The sequence below is a fragment of the Argiope bruennichi genome, chromosome 1, assembly GCF_947563725.1.
Source record: "Argiope bruennichi chromosome 1, qqArgBrue1.1, whole genome shotgun sequence".
NCBI lineage: Eukaryota > Metazoa > Arthropoda > Arachnida > Araneae > Araneidae > Argiope > Argiope bruennichi.
In genome coordinates, this window is record NC_079151.1 from 75121678 (window position 1) to 75146779 (window position 25102).

The 25102-nt window shown below is 29.7% G+C and overlaps 1 protein-coding gene and 1 non-coding gene across 3 annotated transcripts in view; one reads left to right on the top strand and one right to left on the bottom strand.

Moving 5' to 3' along the window:
• The window catches only part of LOC129961721 (uncharacterized), a 309349-nt gene that overhangs the window by 101560 nt on the left and 182687 nt on the right, over positions 1-25102 (bottom strand). The window lies entirely within an intron of this gene.
• Trnak-cuu (transfer RNA lysine (anticodon CUU)) lies at positions 19802-19874 on the top strand. The gene has a single exon. It is a non-coding gene; the product is annotated as a tRNA-Lys (tRNA).

The window sequence follows — 25102 nt, forward strand, 5'->3', positions numbered from 1 at the left end:
ATATGAATCCATTCGAACTTTCTTTAATATCTGAACTCAACTGAGTTGAGACATTGCTGTATTGATGTGTTATATTGAACCTTTATTACATAGTGTTAGAAAGAGCTATTTTCTCTGAAAAATTCAATTCTTTCAGAAATTTCAAAAGTTTTTGAATTCATTTTTGTTGAAACATTTCAAAAGAATAATTATTGAAAAAAAAAAAGTTGTTATTGTACACCATTCCTGAAAATTCGGAAAGAATAAAAACATATATGTTCTATTTTTGCAAATAAGTTTATTCGAAACGATTCAAACTTGAATTTACTTTTTCATTCATTTTTAAAATGGAAGGAAAAACTGGTGAAAACATCGGACATTGTAAAGGACACAAAATTTGTCTGCAATTTAGCATTTGTGAATGTTTTCCATATAAGATTAATTTCTTATCCCTGATGTTCATTAAAATTAAAAATATTCATTACTTATTCGTAATTCTTTTACACAGCTATTTATATTCCATAAAAAATCCTCCCCCCCCCCCAAAAAAAAAATTCCATAAAAAAAACTAGGAGATATTTCCTACCCTGTTAATGTCAATTTAAAACGGCAATTGAACGACCTTAAATAAATAAATAAATATATATATATATATATATATATATATATATAGCGAGAGAAAGAGAGAGACTGCTATGGAAATTGAAAGACCGAATTGCAAAGTAGCTTAAGAAGTGCTAGTGATTTCAAGAGAATGGTTTCTTTTAGTACCACTTGGGTTAATTTTGGGTACGAAGCGAAGTTTCACCAGCCCTGAACTCACATTTTGTGGTCTTTGGCAGAGCCAATGTTGTGCTTGGCAAATCTGTTTTTTCCCATAACATCTAGTGTTATAAACTTCAAACAAACACAGCTGTGTTGACTACATTTCTAAGACTGCTTTTTAATTTCAAATGCGGCAAAAAATAGGTTTCTTTTTAAATTCAGAATGGCTAAAGATTAATTCTCATTTAGAGCTCAACAAATTCAAGGTCTCTATGTCTAATAAAAGAACTTAAAAGAAAGAAAGAAAAATGAGTTAAACAGTGAAAGTTGAAATCCCTCTTGAAAAGCTTTTCGCAGCTGTCTGGTTTATTTCCTTATTTTTTATTTCCTCCCCTTGTTTTTTTTTTTTTTTTTTTCAAGATGGTACCTGTCTGTCTTCTAAATCTTCTGTTATTCTGTCTCTTTTCTATCACGTACAAAATGTCTAGATTACTGTTATTAAAATGTTTTCGATTCTACTCTGTTATTTGGAAACACTGCCCAGACCACTGTGCTCTGAAGGAAAATAACCCTTGCCATCTAAGATAGCAGTCGTTATTGAATGTCAAAAGTCAAAATGAAAATCTTTAATTTTATTTTAATGGGCATAAATGAATCACTAGCTACAAAGTGATAAAAGTATTCAAATACCAATAAACAAAGCAGTTAAATACTAAAGATTTATCGTTTATAAGTGCGTCTGATTTTTTAAAGATGGTAATAAAATTAAGTTCCGTTAACATGCCAAAAATGGTATTAATAAATATAAATTTAGAATTTGCACCAATCGTTAAACATTAAAAAATACTGAAAGCAGTTTTAATGATCTCATGAAGTAAATGATTTGTGGGAGCAGTAAAACTATAAAAAGTGACAACATAACAATTTATTGAGATATCTTGTACTAAATGAAAAATAGAATAAATTATATATAATAAAATTAAACGGAAAGTTATGTTAAATTATGAGTAAAGAAAAGGAGTTTTCTACACAATCCAGATGCTTCGTGTAATTGAAAAATCTTCTAAATTGAATAAAGTTTAAATTGAATCATAAAAGTGAGGAGCAAATTTTTTACACTATAACAGAAAAAAAGAATTTGGAACTTCTAGTTCGAAGCATCGTAACTTGATAATGTTTTAGGATTGATTCGTTTACTTTTATAAGATTTTTTTAAATTTACTCTTAATTATACTAACGATAACAACCCACAGAAAAATTTAATTCATATCGCCGCAACAATCATGTGTATAAACAAAGTTATTAAAACAATGAAGGTATCATTTTCAAAGTATTCACGACAACAATAATGTTTTCGGAAGGTGAATGTACGGAAGACAATCAAAGTCTTTCCACCGATACAAACAGTTTCCTCCAGAAACTACGTTTCAGAAAGATATCAAAACACTTAAAAATAGCCCCCATAATTTATTTCTGAACCGGGGTGGTAATAGGAATTTATACCAGTTGGGTCATTCAACTCCAATGCAACCCAGTAACTGAAGACCTACAACAGATTAGCAGACAGAGGAAGGCCGAGTCGACAGAAAAGCACTTTTTTGGTCCCGAGCCAAGAGGATTGTCGTTGTCCATCCACCATTACAAACAACAAAGATATGCCCTCTTTTCTTCCGACATGTTTCTCCAGAAGAATCCTTACAAAAGAAGCGAAATCCAGTTGCTATGGGTAAAAATGGTTCCGCTGAACTCGAAAGATGAGCACATCATTCGAAAGGTTTGACAGAGACATACAGTATCAGCACTTTGGACGACTAAGTATTCACCGTTGCCAAAGTGATGGATGAGAGCATTCTCATTAAACAATGCGAAGTTATCGCAAAGTCTTGTCGCTATCGTTTATTCAAAAAGCAATCATGGAGGCAGTGCACTCTTTTTTTTTACTGTTCCTCATGGGGATTGAAATTCTCAGTATTATTGCTCCGACAGAGAAACATTACTTAGAAGAATGAGGAGTTTTAAGAATTGAATGGCAATTTAAAATTCCGTTCATTCTATACGTATACACACACACACAAAAAAAAACAAAACTTTTTGATCTCTTTTACTGTTAATACAACTTTATTTACTTGGATTTAAAATCCTGCAATGATGGCACATTACAATACGGCAATTAAAAGGTTTAAACATTTCTGAGAATATAAATGTTAATTTAGAATATTAAAAATGGACTTTTAAGAAATAAGCACTATTTTTCATTCATCAATTTCTATCTATTAAAGATTATTGTTTCGTAATAAAATCTTTTGAATCCAAATAAAATATAAGGAAATCATATTTTAAGACATCCAACACCAATTAATAAAGAAATTCAACGAAATATCAAATGCACTTATGACACAGATTTTTGCTTATCTTGACAAAATTAAAAACAAAAGCAGAAAGAGGAAGCAAGGCAACAAACTATTAGGGAGGAATCATAATTAATTTGACATATTATCATTGAAAATATTTAAAAATTATATTTCATTAAAAAAATGTTTTTTTATAATTTTTTTTTCAATCCTCGCCTTAATCATATTATTTTAATAAAAAATTTAAAAAAAAATCTTTTTAAAATTATGCTATGTTTTTTAAAAAGAAATTAAACAAATAGCTTATTTAGCATGCCTGACAAAATTTTTAAGACAATCGATGCGAAATGAATTCTTTAAATTGATCTATTCGTGGTGTATTTCTGTGATATAGTTCAGTTGTGTGAGAATTATTTAGTTATATATTTAATTCAGATGTTTCATTTCTTATTTCAGAACCACATATATATTATTTTAAACAGTAACTCCTATTTATGTTAGCACTTTTAATTGATTTATTTAATATCTTTTCATTTTCTTACAAAATGCAATAATTGAAAAAAAAAAATTGTTTTATTAATTTTTGAAAAGATATAGCTAAGCTTGAAAAAATTAGGACCATTTATACTGAGAAAGCAAAGCAATTTAACATGACTTTTCGCAGCACTCATTTTGGCATATAATAGCACTTTTCCTGTGTGTATGCTTCGTCGAACCTACGAAGAAAATCTCGCCAATTCGTTCTGGTTCGCAGCATTTCTTAGATCGCAGTCCAGAGTGAATCTTCTTTCTAGGGAACGCATTTTAAATCACGAAAGCATAAAACTGTCCTTGGAATTGGTTCTTTATCTCTACGAAATCTAACAAAGAATAGGAAATAGTTCATGTGCTCCAACACACGACCGTACAAACCAGGTAGCAAGTTCATCTGCGATGTACGAGAAAGGAAGAGTTCGGAAGATGAATTCTGGTGATAAAAGTAACAAAATTTTTGTTATCCAGTAGAGAGACTGCTTGATAAAAAGCAATAGATTAGAAATGCAAAGCCTATGGAAATTTATTCCATCAAGAAGTGAATACTATTTCGTCTAGATAACACCATTACCCTAATTTTCATTACAGAATAACCAGTAATAGTCCTCTTCTCTTTATTTTCTCGTATACTTCAACATATGGCATGCTTCCTGTTTAGCTTCATATTATACTAATTCATGCTCTACGTATCTAGAATTACTGCGACTCTTTGTAATTGGTTTAGGGCTTCAATTCTTCTCTCTATTAGGTTTCATCTTACAGCGAAGAGAATCGGGTATGCATTTTTGACCTTTTCTCGCAGATCTATTTGGACCAAAATCTAATATAGATATAAAATTTGAGTGTCCAATAACCATAATGAAAATTATAGTCTTAATTTAGAACGTTTCACATTTACGCGACCAGACGGACCGACAAACAGACGGTTGACATTTGATGCAGGTCTACAAGCTCGAGCGGGGGAAAACCATATGCTAATTTTCATTGATTTAGTTTGTACTTTTTTTTATTTTTTTAAGATCATACAGAGAGAGAGAGAAAGGGACAGATGGAAAGACATATAAATTTTCCGGCGTAGAATTTCGTCTAAAATCTGTTACAAAAAGTGAAGGAGTTATATGAAATGTGAAAACTCAATTTTCTACATCATAGATACATTTAAAAAAAAAAATTTATAGTTAATATTATTTCTTATTTACTTTAAACCAAATTTCGTTTCAAATGAATACCCTAAAATAATTTCAGAGTGCTATTAAAATTACGTTATCAAATAAAAATAAAAGAAAAAAATATTTCTTATTTAGAAAATAAAAACTTAAGACATATTTAAAAAATGTATATTAAGTAAAAATCTAGAGTAATAAATGTCGAGCGGTCTTACCCAATAGATCCAAGCGCGCATTAACATTTTCAACATTAAATTTTACGTTAATTTTGGACCAAAATTAAAACTTTAAACTAAGTTACCTAATTAATTAATTAAAATTTTAAATATCTTAAAAATAAAAATATTAATTAATTAAATTACATATTTAAAAAAAATAGCAAGGCGATAATGTGCAAAACTGCAAGACATTAATCAAAGAGCAAGATTTTTTTTTTCTTTTCAATCCTCAAATATTGTATTAGAAAGATACTTCGATGAGGCGAGCTCCTTATTATAATTCTGACGGAGTGTACAAATTATTCAGGCCCAAGGCACTCATAGTTGTTAAAACGGCCTTGGACATTTACATTTATATCGATAACTAGTAATTTTTTAATGATTTTGACATTGTTTTTTTAATGATGACCGCGACAAAATTAATAATAAAAAGAAATAAAAAAATACCTTTCCAGACAGATGAATAAAACAGAATATAAGTGCTTATATACATTGAAATAATTTTAAATAGAAGCCTAATGATTTCTAAGTCTTTTTTTTTTAACCTTGTATGGAAGATACCTCGCGTCCTTCAGCCATTTAATGAAAATTTTTGAGTCATGCAAGCGTAACAACACGCACGAACAATTCGGATGGAAAGTTTTTAAGAAGCAATAGAGCTTCAAATTGGAAACGAGCAGCGATGCTTAACCTACAGAAGAACGGATATAGAGCAACAGTACTCCCTAAAGCAATCGAAATCAATAACAAATAAATACATAATAAATAAAAATTTTCCATCAAGAATCCGTACATTTAATAAAGTACATTAATAATCGCAAGGTGCTATTAAAATAGTTTTGTCATTTAGAATTAAGAAGTAATTAAAATTCTTAATGAGACGATAATGTTTTTATAATAGAAATTTGTCAGTCTTTTCATTAATTTAACAAAACACTTGAATGTTTACATAGCTAACGTTTTGAGCACATAGTTATTGCATTACATATAAATAGACTGGAAAGTGTATATATAATACTGATAAAGTTTGAAGTCCGGTATTCTTTAAAATGTCTAGGTATTTTTAGCAAGAATATAAAGAAATATTTCTGCACAATTCCAAATTATAAGCCAAAAATATATGAAATACATAACAGATTTGTTTCCAATTTCCCTAAGTATTTTGAATAAAATAATTTTAATTGTACTCTTTTATTTTTTTCTTCTACAAAGTATTTGTATTTTTGAAGAATGCATATTTTTAAATTAAAAGCCTTAACATGATATTTAATAGTTTATTTAAATACCATTGTATGTAATAGTATTCAATAGAATACATACATTCTAAAATGCCAAAGAAAAATATATAACATGTTCAAATAATTCTCATATTTTACTTTTACTAAAATATTAAAGCATTTAATACTGTGTTAGTTACTTATACATAAGATCTTATTAGTTATACATGGTAAACAAAGCAAGTCAAATCTACGCAAATGGCATATGAATAAGCCTAAAATAATTCATTAAATGCCAAAAGTTATGGTTAAAAATTGCTATTATCTAAAAAAGACAAAACAAATCCATTGTTTTTCAATTACTATTAAAACACCTAATTATGTTGAATTTACTTTTATATGATCTACCGATATGCTAAAAACTACATACAAAGTAAATAAAATCAATATTATTCAGATAATAATTTTAAATGAAAATATTTTTGGACATTATATTTTTTTTATATAAGTCTAGAATTATTCAGAAATTCAGAATATCAGAATACATTATATGTTAATGCAAGAATAATTATCACAGTAATGCTGTGTATCTGAATCAAAATTATATTTACAATGATAAAAATGAAAACGATTTTTATTTAGATGAAATTCTATTTCTTTTTCTTATCACTGAATTTGCAATTTAAAATGGCAGAAATATGAGAGAGGTAAAAATGCAAATACCAAAATATTCTTCTCCATTTTTTTTTTGTTTGTTTGTTTGTACGATTCTGAATTATTTCAACTCGTTATTTCTAAAAATGTACTTAGTTGAAAAATGACAAGGAATCTAATAATTGTTCGATAAAAATTTCAACAAATTTTCAATGGTTGCCAATAACTAGATTTTGTAAATAATATTTCATTCTTTATTTAATATTTTGATTTGAAAAAAAAATTGTGTGAATTTTTTAAAACTTTAATTATAAATGTGCAATTTCAGGATAAATTAAAGAAAAATATTTCCAAAACAGTACATCTAATCTTTATATCAATAAATAATATCCACAATAAAAAATTCTACAGGTTCTAAAACAATGTTAATGAGAATCTGGTATCACGTAACACAATCGTTTATTTGAGGCAAAAATTTATAAATTTTGCTAAAAGAAAAAAAAAAATCTTGGTGTTTTTACTAATGCTACGACAAGAAGTAAAATCAAGTAAACAAGAAAAAACTAAGAAAGGATTTTTTTTTTCCCAGGAGCATCAAAAATTAAATGGAAAAAGATAAATATGAAGAGATGTTAGATATACAATGAATGCTTTGGGTACATAACATATCATATGAAGATTTTCAGTTCTATTTTTCATAAATAACATCATTTCAAATAATTGTTCAATTAAAATTTCTGAAGATTATTTCATTTGAAGGTGACAAAAGAAGAAAGTAAAATTGGAAAGATTTTAAAAATAATAACAAATGAAATTTGAAACAAACACATAGATCAGACAAGACACAAACCTCAACTAAAAATAATTAAATTAAACAATTGATACTTTCATTTCAAGATCATTTTTATACGATTAATTTTGAAAAATTCTGCTCATCAATTTCTGTGGTATGCGTTTCCAGTTAATGGTCTTGGGTATAAGAATTTCAAACAGTAATTAGAAATATAATATATAAAAATATACAAAACCATTATAAATTTATAATCGAGTTCCAACTAACTAACTTAAAAAAATATTAAAATTATGGAAATCAATATAAATTTCATAAAAAATGAAAAGATTTCAATATTTTATTCAAATATTTGCTTTCCTTTCGTTAAGCAATAGACATAGTAAATAATTTAATTCGCATGAAACGTTGGAACATATCATTCAAATTAATTTCAAAAAAACAATGGTAATAAGGTCCTGATGCTCATTCAATGCATCTGGCAATGGTGACCCATACACAATATCTTTAAAAGAGTCCTAAAAGAAGAAATCGCAAAATCCTAAGATTTAAATATCTTCGAGGTCATCTGAAACATCATAATATAAAATTAAGCATTTAAATATAAAAATACCACAAAAACGTGGTAATATATAATACCACAAAAAAAGTGGAAATATTTCAATGCTTTATTCATATATTAAATTTCCCTGACCCTACAAAAGGGTATTATCTTGACATTATCCAATGCGCATGAAATGTTGCAAAATGTCATTGTCCATTTCCAAAAACCATTCATTCAATGTAGTTGATAATGGTGACTCATACGTGATGACTTTAAAAAATTCCAAAGGAAAACATCGAAAGCCTTCAAAATCGCAAATTCTAAAATCCGAACCTTTCTAGGTCACATAAAAAATTAATGACACATTGGTCAATCCAATATCCCTTAATAAAATAAACTCTTCTTTTCTCGTATTGCTTAATGCGAGTTGGCATGGCGATGAGCTAACATGAAAAAGTGAAAGCATGGAATTAAAATTTAGCATTTGCTTCATCTCCTCGAAGGACATAAATTATGCTTTTAAAGTAATTTTAAAACCCAATAATTAGTCTGCAGTGATCTTCCATTACTCTGTTAAAAAATATATGGTTCAGATGAAATCAAAAGAATCTCAATTGTTTCAGTTTATTGTCTTTTCAATTATAACATCAATACATAATACAACGATCATAAAAAAAAGTCATCTGTGTCGTTAATAATACACTCAAATCCAAAATTTTTAAGGAATAATCATTTTAATTTCGAAAACAAATGGGCATAAAATCATATTTTAAATATATTTGTTTTCAGCTTTCCTACAATCGATATTTATAATCCATTCACTGTTTGTCTTTCAACTGAACCTAAGTCCTTGGAATGACGGCGAAAAGCCAGATCTTCCGGTCACTTCGTTCAAAAACTTTAATTGGTTCTAACCGGATATAACCAGAATGAATGCCATGAAATGGACAATTTGATATCGGAAAGGTTATAAAGATATTACGATATCGTTTCCGATCGACAAAATAAAGAGACAGGTAATGTCCGATTGCGTTATTTTTCTTTCAATAAACAAGAACTATGTGACAGTTACGGAAATCTCGATTGCCTGTAAGTTTTCTTAAATAAAATAGATAAGTTGGATCTAATGAATTTTTTTTTAAAGCAGTTTTGGAAAGTTTATAAGATAGAACTGCACGTTTTTATAACAGTATTAATGAGAATGTAATTACAACTATCAACTTAAATAAATTTATTTAAAAAAAAGACTGCCATAGCTGGTATTGCATTTTAAATATTAAGAAAAATCCCCCAAAATTAGTAAGTGTTTAATACATCTGATAAATGAAAAGGGGGGGGGGAGAACTGAAAAAGATTAAAAAGCTCATACAATAAAATTAAATGAAAGAGACAATTGTAAAACCGAACATAAACAAAAGAAATGTTTGACAACATTTCAAAATGCATCATAAAACTAATAATTATATAAATCAAAGCAAAAATTCTTAAAAACAATAAAAATTTAAACTACAGAAGAGATTATCTTCAAATTTGGTTCGCAAACACTATGACGCATAAGGAAAGTTTAACTGAAAGTTTTACCACAAACAATATAATAGTTAATGTACATTAAACACTTGAAACTTGGAAAAAGTAAGATATTGGGATTTATAATATCGATGGCTGTTATCCCCTGTTTCCAGATGTAGAGTGCCAAAAAAAGTTTTAGCAATGAATACAAGAGTGCGCGCACACACACACAAAAAAACAAACTGAAGTTTCAATCAGTTAACAGTTTTAAAGCAGTTCCGCTGATGCCATTTAGTACATATTCGGGAGTTCCGGTGGAAAGAAGAGGTAGAATAAGACGAAGCGTTTCGGCAACACGGAATGGTGATAAAGAAAAGAGACTCAAAAAAAGCTCTCAACAGAATATGGTTAATATAGTTAGTAGATATTGAAATGCTTCATCGCTAAAAGAGAACCTTCCAGGTTGATCTTGTTTGCAGTTATTTTACCCAAAACATTTTTGAAGGAGATATCTTGTTTATCTAACTGTAGAAAAGTCCACAATTTGTCTCCATAATATGTATACTTTTCGCACGAGAGAATTATGTGTTTAATATCATTAATGCTATTACATTCGTGACAAAGGGGAACATTATGGAGGTTAAAACGATTCAACAATCCTGGTGTTATAATTGTTTTACTGATTAGTCTGGCCAAGACAACATCTTCCTTCCGATTTTAGGACCAGAAAGACAGTTGTTGAGACTCTACCTGAATTTCATTTCATTCAGTCGTTTCTCCGCTAATAAGATTCAAAGATGTGGGATCGTAATGTGAAATAATCCACTCGTTATTAATCCGACTCCATTTTATTATCTATCTAACTATATACAATTCTATTTACATGCTATATATAATTTTAAAATGCTTGCTTTTTTAGTTGCCATATACAAAAACATACATTGGTTTCGCGCGCAGTTAATTCTGATTTTAGAGTTGTAAAAGCAAGTTATAGCTCTAGTATGATTAAAGTTAAAATTAGTTTTTAGCCAAAGGCGCTCGTAACATCCTCCCACCTTTTGATTTTTAAATTAGGAGGTTACAAAATCAAAATTAACAAAATATTGCATTCAAAATATTTAGAAATCAAAACATGAAATGCACATATTTGAAAAGTACATAATAAAGTTTAAAAGTTAGTTAAAACGTGAAGGTTTAACCACTTTTCTTCCACTTCTAGTTTTTGTTTCATAGTCGTTATTTTCCAAGCTCGGGATTTCGATTTCTTCATACGAAGCAACCGGTTCGTTTTTTCTCGCACCCACAGGATCGTCATGGTCTAATTCCAAGGGGTATAAACGTTGCACTGGACGCACAAGTTCCCCACTCGCTGTTTTTAGCTTCACTACTCGGATGCAGCCATTGATCTTTACACATCTAGGGATCTTAACTTCAGACAGCAATTTCAAATCAACAATCAAAGTTTTGAATTTTTTCTGAATGTCATCTGGTAGAATTTCATCCCACCCTAAGTTTCTTTTCCAAATATTTTGCACTAAGAGTTTTAAACATATTGTCACAGGACATAAAAATCCAAGTGGATCAAATATCTTTTGAGACGTTGACAGAATATTTCTTTTACTGCAAACATCAAAATTAAATTCTGTATTTTGTAAATCACAGAAAAGGAAATCTTCATTTGTATTCCATAACAGTCCAAGTACTGAGGTTGGAACAGTTGGCTCGTCCCGACTTAGGTCCCTTGTATATTCCCAACCTCGAAGATCAAAACAAGCCTTGGAAAGCAACAGCTTTGCTTCTTGAATGAATCGGGTAAGATCATCTTCATTGCGCACGGATGTCACACAGTTATCTACATAAAAGGAATTCTTCAATATTTCGGAGGTTTCAGGAAAGCACTCTTTACTTTCCTCTAGATGATTCATCAAAACCGCTGCCAAGAGGAAAGGACTACAAGTGAGGCCAAAAACAAGACGGCGGTGACGAAGTATCTCAAAATTTCTTGTTTCGTAATCTTTCCACCAAAGAAATCGCAAAACATCTTGATCCTCTTTTGCAATTGAGATTTGAAGAAAGGCTTTTTTAATATCAGAAATTACCCCAATGTTATTTTGTCTGAATTTTCTTAAAATGGGTGGAATTTGCTCTATTAAATTTGGTCCCTTTTCCAGACAGTCATTTAAGGACGGAACTTTCTTAACTCGACAAGAAGCGTCAAACACTGGACGTACTTTGGTTGATGAGTTTTCCTTAAAAACACCTCGGTGCGGCAAATAATAACTTGGATTTCCCTCCTCCATTTTGGGCACTTTCTCTATTATATTTTCCTCAAGCCATTCTTCAAAAACAGCTTCATATTCTGCATATTTCTTTTCATCTTTTAACTTTTGTGAAGTACGGATACAACGTTGTTCAGCTGTGGATCTATTGTCTTGTAGAATTTCTTTTGCTTCTATCCAAGGTAGCTTAACTATGTATCTGCCCTTTTCATCTCTATCCACTGTTTTCATAAAATGATCCATTGCGTTTCTTTTCATTTCTTCTTTAGATTTAGTTTCAACTGGATCCATAATACCTAAAGTTTCTAATTTCCAAAGATCAGAGATAGAGCTATTTTGTATTAGCATTGAAGTCACCAGTTGAGCGGAAGTATTTTCCTCTTTTCCTCCAAAAACTTTACCCATGATCAGCCAGCCTAATTTTGTTTCATATGCTACTAATCCACATTTCAGAGCATATATATTTCCTGAGAATAACTGTCCGCAAAAGTCAGCTCCTATCAGCAATTCAATGTCCGGACAATCTTTGCCTTGATCAGAGAGTATTATATTCTTTTTCTTCAACTCCTTTTGCCAATTTCCTTTGTGGATCCGAGGTATTTTTCCGCATATAATTGGTTGATCGAGGACTTGCATATCGTAAGTGAATCCCGTATTCAAATTCTGAAGGGTTATTTCATATAGTCCATGATCTTGTTTTTCTAACGTAGATCCACCAAATACCGAATGTATGATATTTTTAACTTCAATGGGCCTCAGATTCATTTCTTTAATTGTTTTCTCTAATAAGTATGATCGCTGCGAACCACTGTCAATAAGAGCTCGTACTCTGCGTGTTTTTCCTTCTGCTTTAATATTAACTTGCAATGTTTGAAGGAGAACTTCTTCAGCAGCACACTGATTGGATAAATTGAGATTTAGATTCTCTTCCACCTCAGGTGTTTTGACTTTTGGTTTGTTTGTTGGCAGATCTGGACACATCAAAGTCCAATGCCTCTTATTACAAAGCAGGCACTGTACATTTGACTTGCAAATTCTTGACCTATGGCCAGGCTTTAAACAAGTGAAGCAGCATTTTTTATTTTTCAAAATCTTTTGTTTCTTTTCAAAATCAAATTTTTTGGCATTGTAACATTCTTTGCTTTCGTGAGGGTTTTCACAAAAAACGCAGATGGTATTATGTTTCCTTTTTTCTGTACCTCCTGAAAACAAATCTGTAGCAGTAGCCACAGAATCAGAATTCCTCTCCTTACACACCTTAGGTGCAAATCCTGATTTCGCTAAGCGAATTCTTTCCTCACCTTCTATTTCTGTTTTCAGAAAGAGTAATAAGTTTTTCAGTTTTTCTGAATAAGCATTGCTTTCCGGGTCATGATTTGCTATTATAATTGGATTACGCAGCCATACCCTGAATATATCTTCAGGTATGCAGGATTCCACCAGGGGGAAAAGCATTGCTGAATACTTGTCTGATGTTAAACCAATTGATTCTAGAGCTCTGAAATAAGTTTCTAATTTATCATAAATTTGCGACGTGCTTAATTTCCTTTTAGCTTCTGAAGCATTTATTATAACTAATTTTAATAGCTCACGAACGTAGTATTCAATAAGCAACTCATCCTTTCCGAAACGCGATTTTAAACTTTCTATTGCCTTGCAATAATTCGCATTTGTTGGAGGATAACTGTCTATAATTTCCCGAGCTCTAGTTCCTTCACTTACACATTGGATCAAATATTGAAATTTGTCTTCATTTTCTAATTTATCATCATCATGAATACGCTTAAATTGACTCCAGAAAGCCAGCCAATTCTTAATTTCACCGTTAAATTTAACGAGTTCTATTTTAGGTAACTTAAGTTTTCGTTTAATTCTAGGAGAAACAGAACCAACGCTTTCCTTTTCAGCGTAAGAAAGTTTAGTCAAATATATGTCCACATTTACTTTCGCTTCAATCATTTTTGTGCTGTATTCTTCGATTTTCATATACTCATCTTCATACTTTTCGGTATCAGAATTTTCCAGAAGAAAACTACATATTTCATTATCTAATTTGGCCAAATCCGAATAAATTCGTTCCAAATTGCCGAAAAGTGATTTAATCTCTTTTTCCTGAGGTTCATCGACCTTTAATCTTTCAATTAAAACATTATACGTTTTCGTAAAGTTAGATCTAATAGGTGATCGCTTCTTAACGGACATCTCCATTTTTATTTCACTACTTAATTCTTATTGCAAATAAAAACAGACGTACCGTATTTTTAGCAATCACGTCCGGGTCACCACAATGTTGAGACTCTACCTGAATTTCATTTCATTCAGTCGTTTCTCCGCTAATAAGATTCAAAGATGTGGGATCGTAATGTGAAATAATCCACTCGTTATTAATCCGACTCCATTTTATTATCTATCTAACTATATACAATTCTATTTACATGCTATATATAATTTTAAAATGCTTGCTTTTTTAGTTGCCATATACAAAAACATACATTGGTTTCGCGCGCAGTTAATTCTGATTTTAGAGTTGTAAAAGCAAGTTATAGCTCTAGTATGATTAAAGTTAAAATTAGTTTTTAGCCAAAGGCGCTCGTAACAACAGTGTTTCAATGCTAAGGATGTCCCCTAAGGAAATGAAATATTTACTATTTCTATAATTATTGATTGTGATCTGATGCGTCGTTTTCTAAAGGCTTGAAATAATATCTTCAGAATAGATCCATTCAATCCGAGGTGTATTTTCTGTAACTTCTTTGGCTAAGCGATCTGCAAGCTCGTTTCAGATTGTATTCGAATTACCAGGTACCCACACAGGAAGGATATTTTTTGGTTCAGTTTGGTTAAAGTTTCAACTTTGGATGCTATACGTTGAATAATTTTTGGCAACTGGAGAGAAATATTTCTCAACGATGTGAGCGCACAGCAGCTATCTGTAAGAATCAAACTATCTTTTCCAAGAGCAAAGAGAACATCTAGTGCTTCAGCTATGGCTAAACTTTCTGCAGTAAAAATGCAGGATGGACTCGAAACATGAATTTTTCGATAGAAGAAAAACCAGAAATTGAGGTATGCTGGTATGTTTTGGATGCATCAGTAGCAATGATAAATTGATCAGGAAAGAAATTCCGAATGCATTAATTAAAACACTCATTAATTTCAATCAAAGGCAAATTTTTATTTTGAAATTTAGCATCAGTAAGGAAAATTTCAAAGTGAATAAGGTTAGTAGATGGTTTTTCAGGCAAAATGATAATTTGGCTGGTAGAAACGTTTAAATTATTGAGAATAAACGAAATGGATTTTTTTGTCTTTGGTAGTTAATTGAAATTCCCGATTATTATGGGAGTGCTCTGTTAAAAGTGGAGAATGTAAACCATTGGCTATTTGCTTAATAAAAAACTGGGTAGCTAGTAGCTTGATTTTTTCAGAAAGAATTTCCTGAGAAGCACAACATTCGGGGTTCATTTTGGGCGGTCTAAGACAATTCTCAGGGCTATAGTTTAAATAATGTTGAATGCTTTAAATTGAGTCTCGGAAAACCTGTTGATTACTGTGAAACCATAGTAAAACATGCTATTATTTGTGATATTAATAATATCTTTAGTTCTGGGGCCATGGTTTTTTGATGCAAATATCTTGAGATCATTTATCTTTTTAAGAGCATGATTTCTAAGATTTTTACTGAGTTTTGATTCTTTTTAGAAAAATGAATATCAAGAAATTTAATCGTTTCATTCCATTTTAAAGGGTGTCGCGCATAAGAAATGAGTAGATACATAGCAATTTTTTTTTTGATATTAAACACTGCTTCCACGTACAGAAAAGACAACCTTGCATTTAATGTTGCCATTCGTATTGAATGAAAACTTCACATTTATCTAATTTTATATATTTGTCACCGATCTGCCATAAGCAATCTTTGATAAAATTATGTATCATTGTTTAAAAAGCATTCATATCAAAACTTCCTTATCTTCAGATTTCCCCGAAACTTTCTCGCATATTCTCGAATACATGTCATACTCTTCCCTCCCCCACATAAAATTGTGGCCCTTAAGAAAGCCTGCGAATGCTTAGCGTAGTATTATCGAATACAGATACGAAATAGAGATCTCAGGCGTGAATCTAGCATTTTTAATGAATATATCATGCAAATACGTATTTTGGATACCTTTTTTTTATTTCCTCAACCGACTGAAATCAAAATTACTGCGCTCTTGTTATTACAATTGTAATAACAAGATCGTATACCGCATTTCATTGATTTAAGTCACTGCATTTATAAGTTATTGCGTTTACATGATGCGAAAGTACAGATCGAAAAACAATCAATTTCCGCGACAGATTTGATTCAAAATCTTATCAAGTTCTGAATCTAACTTTGATAAGATTTTGAATGAATCTTAAAAGAATGAAAAAATCTGATAAGATTTTGAATCATCTATTTGAATCAATCTGATAAGATTTTGAATCATCTATTTGAATCAATGTGATAAGATTTTGAATCAGATAGGTGCTTGAATAAAAAGATGCTAGATTGAGTATCAAATTTTATTTATCTAGTTCTTCATATTTTGCAGTTACGTGCTCACTTGTACTCGGAAAACTGAAGGAACAGATTTTCTGTGAACGGATTTCATTCAAAATTTCGTAGAAGTCTATAATTTTGCTGTAAAGATCATATGAATTCCATCCTTCTTACTCAAAGCGCTTTTAAGTTCTCATGTTCTCAAGGATCCAAACAGATTGCCAAAAAATGTGTTTACGAACTCTAAAAGATCTGACTCATTAAAATCCTGGATTCGAATGTTTTGATGACTGCTATATTTTATCTATACACGTATATGAGGAACTAAAAATTAACTCCCGATAATTTAAAAAAATGGTTAGATATAGTCTATAAAATTTTGTGAAGTTGCGAGATTTAATAATTGTCTGGTGTAATTGATACTTTTTTTTGACGAAGACTTAACGTTCAAGGGGAAAATATAAATATATATAAATTTTAATATTCTCTCATTATTAAACTGAAAATATTTTAGGTTCAAGACATGTCAGTTTTATCAACAAGTCTTAAAGGAAAATTAAAGGAGTGGGAGCAATGGCAAATTCGTCTGCGCAATAAAATTTTTTAAAAATTTGAAACATATTAAAAGTTTATCAATTCTTTACACTATCCTAGTATTTTTACAATATTTTATTAATGTTTAATAGTGATGTTCAATGCTTAATAATAATAATGTAATAGTTTATTAAGTGTTTTATGGCAAAAAGGAGATGTTGTAAAGGTTGCGGACCTTTAAATGTCTGTCTAGTTCAAGGCGAAAGACTACGTGAAGCAAAACTTTTAGTTGGCGCATAACTAACTAATACTGATAATGCGATTGACGATCACTTGGCAACTTTTCCGGACAGACGAGGGGGAAACATTTGGCTTCTTTCCATGTCGCTTCTTTTCTTATTTATTTCGCCATTATAGGAATGGACTCATTGTAATCTGGTGGAGATCAGCCAGTGTAATGAAACAAACTGTTCAGAAGATAGCGAAACTTAATCTCATGTACAATCAATATACGTTTCGAGAGAAACAAATAAAATAACTAAAGAAAAGAAGAAATAGCACAAAACTTGGGTTACATCGCCTATGCAAAAATGAAATAATCCAGTAGAGTATTTCGTATATAAATCTGTTTATAATAATTAAACAGAATAAAGAAATTGCTGAAACAGTTTACCAAGCGCTGGAATCTATCATAAAACATATATCTAAGCACTAATTCACATCACAATATCGAATTCTGCAATAGTTAAACAACTTTTTAAATGCGAAGCATTCAAGAATTATCAAAAATCTTGAGACATTAAAATGGTTTATTACTTCAAAAAGTACTAGTATTAATAATTAGAACACCAAATTCAAAAACATGTATTTTGATTTATATTTTGAATACAGATATATATATTTAGTTCATATAAGGTTTTTGTCCAACATAATTTTATATTTTCTTTCTGTTTTAATTCAGTATTAAAAACCAGCACAAAGGCACTTACGATCATCATGAAAATTATTTCTAAATATTAATGCCATTCAAAAAAAGGCAAAAAAAAAAAAAAACAAAAAAAAACTTGATTTAACTCTTGAGAGACGTCGTGGACACCTCAGAATTTTAAATGTCACTAAATCGTTTGTATTATACTTAATTAAATAAAAATTATTTCAGAAAATAATTAATGGGAGAACTTAAAATAAAACATTAAAAATTTGAAACATGGCAGTAAGATCGACTTGAAAATTTGACAAGCAGTGGCGTAACAAGGATTGTAGAGCCCGGGGTTTGGTATTAATTATTTTTAAGCATTTTCCTCATATTTTTTCTTTAAAAATGACGCTTTGTCCCGTTGGTCCCCCTAAAACCAGCACCAATCACCTAACCCCCACCGCCCCGCCTTCCATGTCGATAAGCCACTGAGAACAAATTACTTTAGTAAATTATTGATAACACTTAGACTATGAAAATACATTATTTTCCGGGCACTTATCCTCCACTTATGCTTATCTTCAGCTGTGTTATACTCATGGTCAGAACTGCTCATTCCACCGACTGTCAACACAAAAGTATGAGAGCAAATATACAAAATGAATTACATTTTCGGCCTTAAATTTATTTGGCGATTATACATCTATATTTAGTTGTGGTAAATATTTACACTAAGCATCATTCTTTCGTATTTCATAGTTTCTTTCGACATGTTTTAAAATCTGAAAAAAGTATAAAAATTACCAATTTAGTTGTTTTGTACTGTCTTCTAAAAAATTAATTAGAATTTATTTATCCATAACCTAAAATTTATATCTTCATATTAGACAAATTTTTACGAATCAATATATGATTCTTTAAATATGTTCACTGACATGGTTTACATCTGTGATTTGGTACAATCTAATTAGATGAACACCTTCATTATCTCTCAATAATAGTAGAGAAGCGGCCATTAAATTACGCAGTACGTGTGAATTAAATGCTAGTCACGCGGGAGACAACGTGTTAGTAAAAACTGAACGAAAATCCAAGGGATGGAGCTGTGCTGCCATCTTTCGATACGCTTCAGAAGTTGGTATAATTTGTAGTTCCACGAACTGAGTAAACATTTGGTATTTCGTTTTCATTTTAGAGGTAAAAATAATAACGAAAAATTATTTTTTAATCATTATATAAAAAAATATTACCAAAATTTATATAATATAAATTGTTTTTTTTTATTTGTGATATTATTGCAAAGATTGATGTACTATACAATTATGTTAGTATCAAATATGTACTTATATTAATATCAAATTTAAATATGAACAAATTGCAAATGCTAAATTTGCAAACCAATATCACTAAAATTGCCGATTAAAAAATAAATCCATTCTCAGTAACAAAAAAAAAAAAAGGATTTATTGCTTATTAAAATAGCAAATTCTTAAAAAAAAAATAGTGAGACTTCGGTGATTTTGACAGAGAAAATTTTCCACGAATCTTTTCAAAATATAGTTCTACAAGAAACTTAGAAAAGCTATAAATAAGACGAAATTGAAGAGTACTACTATGCTTTTATTTCTATAAAGAGAAAAAACGAATTTATTTTTTTAATGTTTATTACCTGAACTTATAATCTGATGCTTTAAAAAGGGCAAGCACTGTTTTAATATAAATCAAAAGCCACAAAAATTTTTAATTCAACAACTACCGAAAAAAAAAAATCAAATGATGTAATTCATTTTAAACAATTATTCCCATCAGTTGTCAACGCCCGGCTAGCTCAGTCGGTAGAGCACGAGACTCTTAATCTCGGGGTCGTGGGTTCGAGCCCCACGTTGGGCGAAATTGTTTTTTTTATTTTTCATTCCTCAGATTATTTTCATGTACTGATACTGTTCTCTAAATTTAATTTTTCATGCCTGGAAACCGTTTTCTTAAAGACAGTATTTTTCCAAAATCCACTTCCATCATTAGGTAAATAAGCCCAGCCATTTCAAACAACCTTTTTAAGAAACAAAATGATTTTTAAAATTGTTATACTAAACTGAAATTATTATTTTGATATTATTAAAAATTCATTTGTCTCTCATAAAAGAAATCAAAATGGAAACGTAGATGCTGTTGTTTTGCTCATATGGTAGCAGATATTTAATTTAAAAAAAAATTAAACGTCATGAGTAAATTATATTTAAACTTCCTGGTAAACTCTATTCCCAGAAAAATACAACTACTTTTCAAGTTTTTAGATTCCATTAAAACCTAAAACATTTCATTTAAGTTTAAATTTTGACTGAAATAATCAGTGACCCTGTTTTTTTCACATAATTGCAAAGTAACAGGAATAACTTATTTTAAGGAAGTGAAAGAAAAATAAAAACTCTAATATTAATTACTTTAAATTCTATTTTAAAAAGTCATGAATATCTTGGGGAAAGCATCGTATTCGTACATTAAATATTATACTGATAATTGCTATAGGCATTGATAAATCTGCTTCAAATTACATTGATAGGCATCAGAAATTTTCAGGTCAGTAAGCAATTTATTCAATTTATTTCAAGATTGACGTATGAAGGAAACGGATAACGACAAATTGCACTTTATTCGATGCATTTTGTGAAAGAGTTTTTTTTTTTTTTTTTTTCTTTTTCCAAAAACAAAGCAAGTATTGAAAACTTTTTAATCAAAAGGTACTGTTCTTCCATTTTCTAATGCAAATCAGCCAAGTAAAGAGACAACTGACACAATAGTTCTTTGAGGTGGAAGGACTCTTTCTCCTGGGGGCATTCGAAGCACGGGGGGTAACGAACTCGCGGACCTCTTGACGACTCTAATAATAGGCTGTGGCACGCTTCGTCGGTTTGCGGTTGGGTGTGGAGTGAATTAGTTATGTTAATGAAGGGTGGAGGTGTTGTATTGACCTCATGCAAAAAGCTACCCTACCCCCATTCTCGACCGGTTTCCGACGCGCGTGTTCTTGAGAGCTTCCTATTGTGTAGGATTTAGGTCGACTTCGAGCTATTGCTTTTTGCTTCTTAAATAAAAGAGAGGGACAGTTAAGAAGACAGGATTGATACGCATATCCCAGTACTAATATAAATTTTAAAAATTTATAAAATAAAATAATCGCTTTGCACAAATATAATTTTCTTTAAGTTTGTTATGACTTAATCTAACCAGTGGGCGTAGTATCCCCAAAACTTTCTCGCATACTCTCTAATACAAGTATTATACTAGAGAACGTCTTGCTGGCACTAGAGTACAAATGCTACGAATTATTAGTCTTTGGCGTGAATTTAACATTTTTATTGGATCTGTTTTATCAAATTTGGCGTTATTTGGCGATTAATCATTGGCATGCGGTTAATAACATCCGAAAATCAAATTTGTGATTTCGATGTGTTTTTCTCAACCAATTGAAACAAAAATTTAACAAAAAATTACACTTGTAGTTACACAATCCCATACCGAGTTTAATAAATTTAACTTACTACGTTCTCGAGTTATCGTATTTATATATTTCTGGAAATACAGTCCGACAGATGGTTAACCTCTCATTTGATTTGGTTCAATATTTGATGTGTGTCTGCACTATATACATTTAATCTGTGTACCGAAATTCATCTATCTAGATTTCGTCGTTTTGTAATAGTCGTGTTAACATATGTTCTAATAGCCCAACCGACGGACTTCTACTGATCAGATTTTACTCAACATTTCTTAGAAATCTGTAAATTGGTTGTAAAGACTGCATACCGAATTTCAACAGTCTAGCTCAGGGCGTTTTTGAACTATCATTGCCACAGACAGACGGATATTTTCCAAAAATGTGTGTTTCGAACATGGAGATTCGTCAAAATTTCGAGTTCCAGTTTTTGACGATTACTAGATTTTCTCTACACGAGAAAGTAAAAAAAAGGGAAAGCAGAATATATTCTTTCCTAGAAATATCATCAACACAGCAATATAAAATATTCTAAATGACACTGTTATGACTTAAACATTAAAGCGGTATACTTCAAAAAATTATTTAATTGAGGGAATGATTTTACTTAAAGCAATGCATTAAATATATTCTGCTTTGCTTTTCTAGAAATATCTTCTATAGGATAATGAAGAGAGGAGAAATTAAATTGAAACTAATAAATGGGTATTCGCAAAAAGGAGAAACAAAACACAATATTCTTTAATGAGTTACATTCAGTAATATTTCTTTCCAGTTCGAAATATTAATAAAAGATTATATAAAAACTACAAAATGTTCAATGAGGAAAATAACGAAATTCGATAAAATTTTATTTTAATCTTATTCAAAATATTCAGCTAATTTGTATGTTTAATCACTAAAAGATCAGTGGGAAAAAATAAATGAGAAAAATCGTATAGTTAAATCGTATAAAGTAATTATAATTATAATCGTATAAAGTAATTACTATCCCATATTACTGGTGTATACAGAATATCGTATTAACAAGTAATACGTGTATGGCACAAATAATGTATACATAACCAGTTAACATTCATTCCTCTCATGATATTTTCATTCAACACGTTTTTTTGTAGTTTTCATTAAATTCAGATGCAATCAAATTCCAAGTATTAAATGGAATTATGAAATTTCAGTTAGTAATGGCCATTACATTTCATTTGTATTGAAAAGTATCCGAGTTGGATTTGATTGTATCCATTCTTTGATTTATCGATATCCTTGAAAATCTTCAGAACACTGTACAAATTATAAAAATTATTCATGATATTCATTTTAAAAATAGTCATAAACTTCCACTAGATGGCAGCATAATATATTCTTTCAAAAAAACTCAATTTGGTTAAACATTATTTTAAAAAAGTAATAATAACAAGATTTTCATTTAAGTATGAAATATGAATCAATAAATGAAATAAATAAAAACAAAATGGAATAGAAAGCCAGTAGTTCAAAAAATAACAAATCTTAAATATTAAATGAATGTACAAAATTGAGTTACAAATACCTGATGTTTCAATTTTTGACTGATATTTGATTCAAATCTAACTCAATAATTAATTCTTCAATGCACATTACAAAATTTTTTTTTCACCGAAAAGAAAAAAAAATGCTGTAATATTAAATTTTACCTGTGAATAGGAAACCATTCAATAAAAAAAATATTTGGTAAATGCAAGGCATCACTTTACATGAATAAACATAACGACGCATGTTTTAGTTATCTTCAAAAAACAGAATGAGCCGTTTGATAACAATAAAAAATGGTTACAATAATTCCTAGTAAGAATTCAGTAGAATAAACGTTGAAATAGATATCAACTTTTTTTTTAATTACTTTATGAAACGTATTTTAAGATGTTTCTTGAAAATATGAAAATATCACAATCTCACTTAATAAAAAATTATAAACAATCATTCCTATTTTTTCATTCTATGTGAAGAAAATTATTTAATATCTGATAGAAACATTGATGTCCAAAATTTTTTTTCAAAAAAAGTTTAAAATATGCCTACTATCAGATTTACTGCACCACGTGTTTTTTGTCACAGGTATTTTTTAATGCTATTAAAATTACTTATGTAGCAGGCAAAATTTCTGACAAATCAAATAGCACGTATGGTAATGAAAATAAGATTGCATTTATTTTTGCAGCAACACAAATATGAAGAGAGAGAGAGAGAATTTCTTATTAGTTTCTTGCATAATTTTATTCATTTATTACAATGAAGATATATCTGACTAACAATAAAAACACGGAATTCTCGAAAAAGTAAATCTAGAAGAATAATCCCACACATTTTTAAATTAATTTTTTTTTTTTTTTTTTTTTTTTTTTTTTTTGTAATTTCTTAAAAACCTTTTGTACAACGGTTACAAAACCTTAAATACAATGGTGATTATTCTGTTCTTTTTTTAGTTTTTAGTTTGATTCCGAAATAATTTTTAGTTTCCGATTCCGAAATAATTTAGTTTCGTTTCCGAAATAGTTTTAATTTTAGATTGTCAATAATAGGTTTTAATTACATAATGCTTATATTTTTGGTTATATATATATATATATATGTAATGATATTTTAACTCTAATTTCAATTTAATTAATTTTCATAGTAACTTCATCTTAATTTAGCCCATAGTAACTTCATTCTAAAATATTCTCTTATTTCGTGATCCAATTCCACTGTCTCTACTTAATTAATTCAAGAGAAGCTTTGTTAAATTGTTGAATCAGCTAAAATCTAACTTTCCCACACTACGCGTGAAGAGATAACATACCGCTGATCAAGCAAATACTTTTTTAAAATCTCCCTTTGTTTCCCCTACCTTCTCGGCGCCTGTAATGAAAATCCCTATCGAAATCTCATAATACATTAGCACTGTAAAGAAGCATTTTCCCTATCAAAATCATAGGTTATATAAGACCAGGGATAAAATGTCCAAGAGCTCTTCCCTCATTCCTTTCTGTGTCGTTCTGTGTGCTCGTCGCTTGTACATATGCTTGCTTCTTCAAAATGAAATAAAACGACGTCACGAAATTAAAAGTATCTTCATTGCCTTCAACTGCATCATGCTTCACCACAAATAATATTACATATAACTAAAAGTTCGATATCTAACAACAACTATTTCAATACATTTTTTTAAAACCGGTCTAGATATAATATATCGGTAACTTAAAATTTTATATAGAACTTTTTAAAAATTTTAATTCTTATTACTTAATTGAATAATGAGAGATATACATAAAAAATTTAGATATAATTTTTCTTTTGGTGAGAATTTTAATCACTAATTGAAATCATGAGAGATATACAAAAAAATAAAAAATAAAAAAATAAGATAAGATTTAAACTTATAAACCAATCAATTTGTAAAACTCACGTTAAAAAAATTATTTATCATATCAAATTTTATTTTAAAAAAAATCGATTTCTTAATTTTATTTCAATTACCTCTATTACCATCTATTTCTCAATAGATGGCAGCACTCGCATACGTTTCCAATTAACTTGTGCAAAAGCAACAGTTGTTCGCACTTATTAAATTGAATGCATGTTGATTTTGATGAAAATTGACTTCTTG